Below are 11489 nucleotides of genomic sequence, written 5' to 3'. Positions count from 1 at the left end.
TCTGACCCATTCTACAGCAAACCCATCTACACTGAGATTCCCCTTGTGGTTAGAGGAGAGATATAGGTATTTCCAGGGAGTAATTTCTGTCTTTCGATAGCATAACTTCAGAATAGATGATACAGCTTCTGGCAGCACCTGCTTCTTTCCAGCTACTGGAGAGGAGGCGTGGGTGACGGGCTCGAATGCCGATATCCGCACTGTAAACATCAAGGGTGAGGATTCAGCTCACCTTGATTTTAAGGTGTTAGGGTCCTGCGTGCGCTACAGGAGGTTTCAATTGCCCTCAGCACCCTCCTACAGGACCCCCAGACATGCACCCTGTACCCCTCGTGCCAGGGGCTCCATGTGAGCTCCGAGCCTGGTGCCCAGTCCTTGCTCCAGCTCTGTTGCAGGTGCACCTCTGCTGATCCTCACTTGCTCCCTGGACTCCCAAATTGACTTCACACCTGACTCCTTGCCTGCTGCTCCCCTCTGAAGGGCACGGTTCGGTTACCTCAGCTCCGCTGCCATTCGGTGTTGGATAGCCTGTTTCGTCGTGAGCTGCTGCTCCAGGAGTCTCCCGCAGGTCCTCCACCAGCCCCGTGGGGATGTCACAGCCACCCAAAGGGGTCTGGAACGGTGTCAGACACCGATGGGCAGGCAGCTGGACTGGGCCTCAAGTGTCTAAAGTGTCTGCATGGGAGCAAGGTGCCTAAGCTCTTGGTACAGTCAGTAGGGGTCTAGACCATGTCGTTAGAGGAGTCTGGAGAGCAATTTGGGTGACCAAGTGTTGGGGTCTACTTAGGCTCCACTGACCGTATGGGCTCAGTGTTCCTTGGCTGCCGTGGGAGTTCGGGCTGTATCTCACAACCAGGGACTACAATTTAGGCGAGCTAAATCCCACCCATGGTGACTAAAAAGAGAAGAAATAAGTATATTTATGAGAAAAATAAGAAAATGACTACTCTTTATGTTAAACATTATGATTTTCATCTGAGAAGTATGGAAAAGCAAAAGCTTTGTGGGTATTTAAGGTTCAGTCGCTGTGTCTGTACATGCAATCACACATTCCCAGTATGCTGTATTATACACACTCTCACAAAACATATCCTTTGTTTATAGTCATACGGATTTACAAACACTCCCTGGAAGCACAAGGATACACTCATTGTATACAATATATTTTTTGCTTCTGTAAACTGTAAATGTGGAATGATAAATAATAATTTCAGATATTTTGCATATGGTTTCCTGCGTTTTGTGATTTTATCTCTACAATGAGTAAATGAAAATATTGGTAGTATATAATGATGATCTCTTTTTTCCCAGTTTCCTCTGCTCAGTTCTACAGTATTGTTATATCCTCCTCTGTTGCCATAGAAATGATTGATATGTCCAATCACAGCATTCTTGCCATACTCTTGCCTCTACATATTATGTATCTTGCTCTTTAAACCAGACTCTCACTTGACTTTTTGATATTTTGGGTTATGTTCTGCAGAGAAAAAAAAAAAAAAAGAAAGGAACCTTTGGCTTTCAGAAGGCTGAAACTAATCCAAAAGACAAAGTTACATATATTAATATTGTGAATCTCCATGATTTTACTGTAAGCCTTGTGACATTTGGTGCTTTTATTAACCCCTGACTCTGGCAAGAGATGACTTTGTGAGAATCTTAGCATCTTCTCATGCAAAACAAGTATTTGCATTGTTTAAAGCTTCCTAGCTATGGAACTTGAAAACGCAAAAGCCAATTTAAAGAACTGCCTTTTGGGGGGCATGCTTATTTTAGGGGGGAATGAATGATGATTTTTGCAGATTTGGGTTTCCCTCTCGAGAAAGCAGGAGAGAAAAAAAACTACTCAAGCTATTCTTTGACATGATGCAATGAGTAGCGGTCAGATTAACCAATTTAAATTTGCTTCACATGTTTCAAAACTTAGTAATGCAGGCCGGTTACATCCAGACTCGGATGTCCATTCCACAGCAGTTTATCACCCTAAAAAATACCCTGGGGCTGCCTGGGCTTCCTTTCCGCTGGCTTCCCCCTCCCCGGCAGCAGTGCCTGGAGGGATATGGCACCAGACAGACCTCCCCTTCCCCTGCCTCTGGACAATGAGCCTTTTCCCCCCCCCCCCCCCCCATTCCTTTGCCCAGAGCCCCATGAAGACCCCTACGCAGTCTCCCATACATTCTCTATACAGGAGAGAGGGGTTTCTGTGCATTTGCAACACGTGAGTGCTTTCCACTTGCAGCAAAAGAAACCAGTGCAAAGGAAACCAGGTCTTGGGAAAGGGGGTGCATGGCTTTGCACCCCCTGCTACCTCCCACCGAGATACCCAGCATTTGGTCCATCCCCCAAAGGATCCTCTACGACCAGGGTGGCCCAGCAGCAACAAAAAGGGCTTTCAGTGCAATTTGGGCAAGGCGTGGACGGACCACAGAGCTGTCACTAACCTTCTTTCTCAATCTCTTGCCTTTTTGGGGGGGCCCTGTAGCCTGTTGTTGCCCGGAATACCGATTTCTAGCAAATGCCACTAGGTGGCTCAAGATTGAATCCGCTCCAGGCAGCAGCTCTCAGTGGGTCCTGCTGAGGGGGGAAGGAATTTGGGAATTATCCTTGGGCGGTGAGCACCACCCTCATCGCTTCTGTAATTTTCAGATCTTGGTTGCAGATGCTGGAGGAGGGAAAGGGGCATCCCAGCAAGCCTTCTGAAATGGGAACCACCTCATGCTTATTTCTCACGTGAAATTAAACAATGAAACACCGGGAGTTTTCTCTTGATTTATTCCTTGAGAATCAGGACAAGTCATAGCCTGGAGCCTAGTAGTCCTCCTGGAATACCAGTCACGCTCTCCCCTGCCCCCCCCCCCCCCCAAAAAAAAAAGAAAAATGTGTATTATTCTTCTCTTTTAAGCTTTATCAAAGGCAATTGTTACCATCATCGAGGACTTATTTTGACCTGAGTTTGCCTTGAGAACACACCATGGATGAGAGGACCGAGTCCAATATGCTGAAGGTGAGAAGGGCTTTCGCAGACCCCGCACACGGCAAGGATGATCCCCACAAGGATCACGTTTATGACTGTCACCCTTCTGACCTCTTTCCCAGGAGTGCCCTGAAGGAACTGATTACTCCCCGTTTCTTGCTTCCCTCCATACCAAACCTCCGTGTTTTCTGCCCATTCCTTTTCCCTCTTATTCCAGGATGCTCCTCGGGTCGCCATTCCCTCCGCGCGCAGGGCTTTACGTGTTCTCCTGTAGCAGGAGCTCTGCCGGCATCTCTTTTCCTCCTCTCCCAGACAGTGCAATTCCACATCCCAGGAGGGCTGTATCCCTTCTCCCCTTTCCCTTACTGACATTTATCCGGGCATCAAACCTGCGGTTTGGCGCACAGCCCCTGCGATGCCGTGGTGGCATCCCGGGCATCTCCCACTGCTCTGTCCCAGCTGCTCCAGTTGCCTGGTGGGGGACATGGGAGAGGATGCTGGGGGGCAAGGGCTGGGAGGAGCAGGGAAGCTGGGATACACGGCTAAACCCTCCCTGGAAACCTAAACCCTCCCTGGGGAGGCCAGGGCTGAATTTGTCAGGGTGTCAACACCTCAAAGGCGAGGAGGAGGAGGGGGAAGAGGAGGTAGAGGCATTGTTGAGCAAGAAGGTGCAAGTGGGTGCCATCAGCCAGTTGTTTGAACTATAAACAACTGCAGAGATGCTGGAAGCTGTAGCTATGCTAAACAGTTGGCCCATCCCCCTCCTGTGGTGTTTCCATTCCCCTTTCCCTCCCCCCCCAGTCAACAGGGTTTTGGCCAGCGATACCTTCCCTGACATTTTGCATTTGTTTAGAATGCAACATATAGCCTATGACACACAGGCGGGCGAGCGCTGAAACGCTATCAAGTCAAGTGTGTGGTCTCACAAGCCCCGACAGCAAGTCAAATATCCCCCCTACCCCCTTTTGGGCCTTAAAAATTCCTCATTTAAGGGCCTGAGACAGCAAAGGTGAGTAACACCAAAGCGCCCGCCCGGCTCTGCAGTAAAGCGTGGGGAGATTTCATTTGGCTTCTGCACGGCAGCTACTGGAGCTCCCGCTAACCATCGACAAATTAGATGCTTGTTTTCAAGTGCAATAATATATTTCTTCTGAACTTTGCTTTTATTGAGAGAAAAGGGATGAAAAATGAATTCATAAGCCCCACCTAAAGCCTCTTCCCCAGAGTTGGCTCTGCCTCGGCTTCTCTCCCCGCAAACACTACCTGCCTCCCCCCAAAGGGCTCCTCTTGTCTTCCTCGTTTTTAGGGTGGAGGCTAATAAGCCTCCCCAACCCTCGTAAGTCAGGATTAATTAACCTGCAGTTCCCTGCAGGCTTCCAACACCTGCTAACTGAGAGAATCCAGCCAGTCTCTCACGGTGCTTTTTTTTGCACACAGCAAGCTGTAGCACCTGGAATAAGGGAAGGAAGGTTACAAGCTCTGGCTTTGCCTGGGTGGTTTACAATGAAGGGGGGGGGGGGGGGGGGGGGGAAGAAAAAAATATTTTGTAGAGTCTGTTTTCTTTCTTTTTTCTTTTTTTTTTAATTTAGACCAGCAACCTTTTTTGCATGGGAGGGGCATCTGCTAGCAAGCAACTCTTGTTTCATGCCATTATCACCTTTCTGAGGCTGAGGGAAGCAGTTTTAGCTGAGTTCTGCCTCTCAGCTAATGGGCACCCCTCTCTCCTGGCTGGTGGCTGCCATCTGTGGCAAATGTTGTAGAGTCAGTAGTCAGCCACCGCGGGATGCAGTTATCTGATGCAATGGCTCTCTAGGGACTGATTTAGGACCACTATAGTAAGGACAGTTGGAACTAATTGGATTTTTTTCTTTCCCCAACCTGGGTTTCCAGATGTGACAGGGCAGCATTGCTTTATTAACCCAGCCATGTTCATCCACGCTCCCTGTTACAGAGGAAGGGTTTTCTTTTTTTTTCCTCTTGGTGTTGAATCACAGCTTAGTGGGGGTTGTTTCCTGATGGTTCCTGAACAAGAGCCAAGCGGCCTTCCTTGCCTGCTGGAATTTTACAGCAGGCACTGAGCAGGGGTGCCACCCTGCTGAATGCTGGCATTTGTTATTTCAGTGAACGCTTTTCGTTATCTCTACCAGTACCTGACTCATTTCAGTGGACCCGGCAAACCAGGAAAAAAAAAATCCCTCCCCGCCCCCACAACGTTCTTCAGTGACTCATTCAGGTGGATAAAGCTTTTACGAATGTCCCCTCACAGCTAACAGGACACTGGCAATCAGCTTGTGTGCAGAAGAATTAAGACGGTGTTTTGCTGGCTCCTCTCCTGCAAGAGCTTTGGCCACTTTGGCCGTGAATTGCCACCACCCAGCCCTTCGCTGCCCAGGCACTCGGCTCTGTCGGTGCCAGCTTTGGTGCTTTTTGGATCCTCTCCGCAGCCATCGCATCACCCTAACCAGATGAAAACACCGGGCTGTCTTCTGCTAGTGCTTTGGCCCAACACCCACCAGGCCATGAATGAGGAGATGGACCCACCTGGTTGGGAAGACGTTGGATCGCTGTGGAGCAGCAGCCTCGGTTCATCTGCCCGTGCCGCTCACCGGCCGTGCGTTCCCTTCCATAGTGCCTTTCTGACAGAGATGAGAAATAAAGGCCCAAGGGGAGATGAAATGACCTGCTGAAGGTCGCAATACAACAAACCTAGCTTCTCTCACAAGTTTTGCTAGAGTGTTGTACCAAGGCATCAAAAAAATTACTCGTATGCTGTATATTTTTAGATAATCCTGTGCTTTAGATAATGGACAGCTTGGCCCCTGTGCATTATGGTCCCCTCACAGGGCAAAGAAGTGTGTTTCACAGTGTCATGGCCATCGATCCTTTATATTCTGCAGTTTTTCCCTGAGGATCTCCGCAGGAATAAGCTCTCCATCTTTATCTGTCCTGAAGATCTTTAAGAGAGGCTGAAGGCTTGCTAGTACCGTGCACAATATCACTTCAAAGCCAGAATGGAGCACACCCTTCAGATCAGCATGGTAAATCTGTGTTCTTCACAGTCCAGGCAAGGGTGGTGGGCACCCAAGTGCCTCCGGCAGGATCCTGTGCTTGGAAGGACTCTCCAGCCACCTGCAAGCAACCATGGCAGCAGCCTTGATAAATGTGGCTCTGGGTCAAGAAGGACCACAGGCAATGCCATCTGCATAAAAGTCAGAGGCTTCATGCCCTTGGAGACCCTATACCTGTGGACACACCTGCTTGGGCCTGGCCACCACCTTCTCCCCTCTTCCCAGTTTACCTCTCTTCTTTTTTTTTTTTACCCCATCTCCCAGCAACAGGGCAAAATCTCCTTTTGTAGGGAGAGCAGCTGCCCCTTCCTTACCACCCACCCATCAACCACAAGATCTTTTCCAACCTAAATGATTCTATGATTCTATATAGCTCTTCTTTCAGTAGCAACTGAAGGCTAGCACCAGAACGGTGGTTCTCCTGATGAACTCCCTACCTGCCCTCCTACACGTACAGTTTCTTGGTGAAGCATTCTCCCTAGCGTGCTGTACTCGGCTTGCCTAAAGGCTGCAGCTCTTTAACTAGAAGACATGCTTCTGGCATTCCTGGGAAGCGAATTACAGTCAGGCTGGCAGCTGCCCTCTGCCCTTGTCTACTGCAATAGCTCAAGATGATGCCAGCAGCCCCTGGGCTGCATTAGGAAGAGGGTCGCCAGCAGGTCGAGGGAGGCGATTACTCCCAGCTGTTCAGCGCGGGTAGACATATCAGGGGTGCTGGGTCCAGTTCTGGGCTCCCCAGTACAACATAGATGGGAACTTACTGCAGCAAGTCAGTGAAGGGCTGTGAAGATGATGAAGGGACTGGAGCATCTGACATACAAAGAAAGGCTGAGAGAGATGGGATTATTCAGCCTGGAGAAGAGAAGGCTCGGGTGGGATCTGATCCATGTGTATGAACACCCAACGGGGTGACTAAAGAAGATGAAGTCAGACTCTAAGTGGTGTCCAGTAAAAGGACAAGAGGCACTCCGCATAAATGGAAATAAATAAGAAATACCATTTCAACGTTAAAAAGCCCCACACTTCTTTACTAAAAGGGTGGCCACCCAGAGAGGTTGTGGAGTCTCCATCCTTGGAGATACTCAAAACCCAACTGTATGTGGTCCTGAGCAACCTGCAATAGCTGACCCTACTCTAAGCAGGGGTCAGACTAGACAATTCCCAGAGGTGCCTCCCAGCTTTAACAATTCTGTGATCCTACTTGCTGATCCTCATGTCCTGCAGTCAAGTCCCACTACTCTTACTAGTATTCTCCCTCAACCTCTTTGATGGAGTGGTGTTTGGCACTCCTGGGTGAAGGGACAAATTAGCTCGTCTGCAGCATTTTTCAGAGACACCTGAGCAGCTGACAAATGCACACCTCATAGGGGAGCAGGTGAGGAAAAAAGTCTTTGCACAGGGTGTTAAGTCCAGACAAGGCATGTGGGATTCATCCCATCTAACTCTGGACATTTGCAATATAACTGTTTATGCCTGAGTTATGTGTCTAGACTCCCTTCAGAGTCAATACAGAGAAATAGGCATTTCTAGAAAGTGATTCATGTGACCTATTTTACATGAGATGAATCATGCCCAAGAAGTGCCTCTCTTTCTCTGCTGACTATTATGAAGAGAGAGAGATGTGAAGAGGTCAGGTGTGGACTTCTACACTGTAGACATCTTATGGCATCTTACCTCTGATACTTGTGCAGAAGTCTATCTGTTATTGCCTAGCGTAAATTCTTACACACCATAAAATGCAGTCAAATTTGATGAACGTCTCTTCGCCTACAAATAGGACTAAACAAACAGACAACTGAAAAGGATGGGCAAACCCCAGAGTGCTGATTAAAAATTCATACAAACAATCTAGGGGCAGATTTATTATTCCAACAGTGCGTATTTTAGGGGTACAGCTCAGGGAGACTTTGAGTAATGTATTACACTGGCCCAAAGTCAAGGGCCCCAAACCCTGCAGAGTCCTTGTGTGGCTCCTCAGCCCGGAGTCCAGGGGAGTCCAGGCAACTGGTGACTTGATCAGTCCATGCTACCATCTCTGGGGTGAACAGAGGAGAGCTGTGGAAAAATGCAGTCAGGACAAGATGGCTCAGTAAGGAGATACCTTAGATCCTCCGTTGCAGTTGTTAGTCCAGATTCCTTTGCATAAATCCATCAACAGCGTCTAACTGGGGCAGCAGATCTTCACCTCATCACGCTGTTGATTGAACTTTCTTACTCACAAACGATCCTTGGCCTGCAATGACAAGCAGCAAGGAGGTAATGTACGTCCTTGGCGGTGATAGGCCCTACGCTGGCGTGTCAAATGCTTGAAGGGCACTGCAAGGTGACACGACCTGCCTTGTTTTGTGTTTTGAAATATGATTAGGCAACATAGCATACAAATGTTATCCCTTTTTGCACTGGCTGGTACACATCTGGACAGCATCTGGACAGAAGACTGATCAAACTTGGCAGAGGTGGTTTGGCTATGCACCATGATGCCTGCACATGCTCGAGGAAGCCAGAAGGAATAAACACACTATGGTGGTATGGGTGCTGGGGTGCAGTGCGGTCCTAGATGCCTTAGACAGTCAGTCTAGGAGCTTGACCCTAATGTTGCTGCAAGGGTTCTGTGAAAAGGCAGTACAGCTGCAGATTTCATCAGGCGAGTCATCTTTGGGCAAGATGCTTAGCTCCGGGATTTTTCAAGAGAAGCCACAACTTTTAGAGATCTGCAGGCATTTTGGGACGTTAGGATTGTAGGAAAAGAAAGGATTGAGGAAGAGTATATAAAGTAAACTGCCAAGAAAAATGATATACAAAGTGTGAATGAAAATAGTTTGTCTCAAGTTAGGTACCCCAAATCCCAGATTAATTCCTGGTATAAAAGAACTTGTGACCTCCAATTATTCAGCATTTTGATAAAGACAATAATCTTTTTTTCTCTAAAGTGCTCAGAGATGTCATATCACTACATAAGATTTAAGTGATATTAAGTGTAGATATTAGCTGTTGTCCTGTAAAATGTAGTATGCAAACATGTTGGAAACTGCTGTGTGATGCAGGGAGAAAGTTGATACTCTACACCTTGCCAGTGTAAAATTTCATCATCAAAAAATCATAAAGTGTTTCCATCCTATGATATTTTGGTGGTGAGAGGAAAGTGACTAACTCTTACAAAACGCTTGGAATGCCTGACGCTAAGGTGACTGGCCCTTAATTTAAAACTCAGTAATATTTCACCCACCTGGTATTGCATCTTCAATGGTATGAAAATATATCTACATGTTATTTCCCAGCAGAGCTGAGTGAACACCAAGACTGGGCCTTTTTTTTCTCTGCTGCACAAGTGTCCACATCATGTACCTCCACCACTTCTTGTGGTGGCGTGATTCCACGGAGGTCCAGAGTGTTCCAGCTGCAGAGGTTTTTACTCCCAACCTTGTCAAGCTTCAAGTGCAAGGGAAAACTGGTATGGTGAGCTCACATCCTCAGTGAGAAGAATTTCAGATCCTGACACTAGTGTAAAGATATCCTTTCTCTCCTGGAGGAAATTTTGATCAGCAAGGGAACTGCAGGCAGGGTTTGAGTACAGCTGGCAGCGTCCTGGAGAACTCTGCAAAGCGCTCTTGCCAAGTACTTAGGATCTGCTCTGGGGGAACGCCCTTATTCAGAAGCGCGCATTTGCATGCCATTAACGTCCCACCGCCTTCAGTACTTAAGCTGTCTTCTGAACTTGGACTTTATCCTGTGGTGTACACCTTCATCTCATCATTTGTCCCTATGCACTTACACCTAGCCCAAGTAACGGCTCCAGTCTGGGCTTGGGAGAGAAGGGAACAATAACAATCAAAGCAGCAGAAAAAGTTTTCAAGTGCTGTTGGGAAATCATGTGCTGTTTTTCTATTCTTTGTATAAATTTCCTGCTTTTTCCATTTCAGAGCTAATTGAGCTAAGGGCAAATTGCCTATTCACCATTGCCTAACGGCATACTTGTTTCTGATGATGACTCCTTATAGTAAATACTCTAGTCTTAAATGGGAGAAGTTGGTCAACAGAGCTTCTGTTCAGTTTCACAAGAAGAGTTACACTAATTCACAGCAGTTAAATAGCTGTCCCTTTATCTTCACTTTGCTAGTCAAATGGCTAAACAACTTCCAAAGCATGCAGGACTGCACAGCTGAAAATCTTAAAAACTGGCATTGCATGAAAGAGCATTGACCGGCTGCATGGGATTCATCGCACCAGCACGAGATGGCTTCAGTGTCCAAACTCACCACGTCTTCTTCGTAGTCAGTGCTAAGGGACTGTTCCTCTGAGCCACTTCAGCTGTCCGTTTCAGGATGAGATGAGCTGTACCCTGGAGGTGATTACTTCTTTCACTCAACCGTTAAAGGAAGCTTAGGTGATCAGTTTAGGTACAGGCATGCAAAATGGACAGGGGAATCCCACACGTTTTATCTGGAGATGATAGCTCTCTGTAGACCCTCTTTAATCAAAGTGTTTCTGGTATGACCAGAAGACCCCTAAAAGCCTCCACGTTTCAGAAGATAAAATAATTGTATTGATTACGAAATTCTTCACTAACGGTTACACTGAGGACCTTTACCAAACTGCTGTGTCACAGCAGCCCTGATATTTGGCTTACTTAAAACCAGATCACAGAGGGTAAATGTATCATACAGAAGAGCCACCTGGTATATCAACAAGATCTAGAAGAAAAGAAAAGGACAGAAAATGCCCTTTCAAGCCAAACCGTAGCTAAAACACTTTGCCTCACATCAAAACACAGCGATGCCTCATAACATTCAACCCTTTACTATATTTTGATGGCAACGCTTTGTTTAAAAAAACAATACCTGGAGGATTACATTGTGTCAATCACCGGCCCAAGGGTGACTAATACTTTTCATTTCAACCATCTATTATGACCAGTGGGTGTCTTTCGTTAAATTATATGCTGCATGGTGATGCCTAAAGGCTTTGCCTCTTCCCACGGACCTTTCCCTGGCATTTCTATTGACGTGTCAGCAGCAGCTCCATGAGATCTTGGCTTTGCTGTCGGAGCAAACTTGAGTTGCCAATGCCATTTCACCATTTCGGTCTCCCCTGCGCTCCTCTTTGCCGTCACGGCCTCCTTGGGGATGCTGCTGCCAGAAATCAGAACCCATTCACTTCTTCTGGGGGAGCGTTATTTTTAAGCCGGTGTGTGGCTCAGCCCTGCAAACCCTCGTTCTGGCAATAGGAGCTGCCCGTGGAGAGGGCAGTGCTCTGCGGCGTGAAACCAGGTACGAGGCGCCAGGGAAGGGAGGAGAGGGAACACTGTAAGTTAGCTTCACTGACAAAGCCAGAGTTTCATGAAATTATGGCCTCTGTGGACCTCATGCTGGATAAAATGAAAAGGAAACTTAAAACCAATTAAGCCTGTGTATTAATTGTGGAAATCCTGACGTGGTTCTACATTTCCTTCA

This window comes from Accipiter gentilis, chromosome 31, assembly GCF_929443795.1.
Source record: "Accipiter gentilis chromosome 31, bAccGen1.1, whole genome shotgun sequence".
NCBI lineage: Eukaryota > Metazoa > Chordata > Aves > Accipitriformes > Accipitridae > Astur > Astur gentilis.
This window is presented reverse-complemented; position numbering follows the sequence as displayed.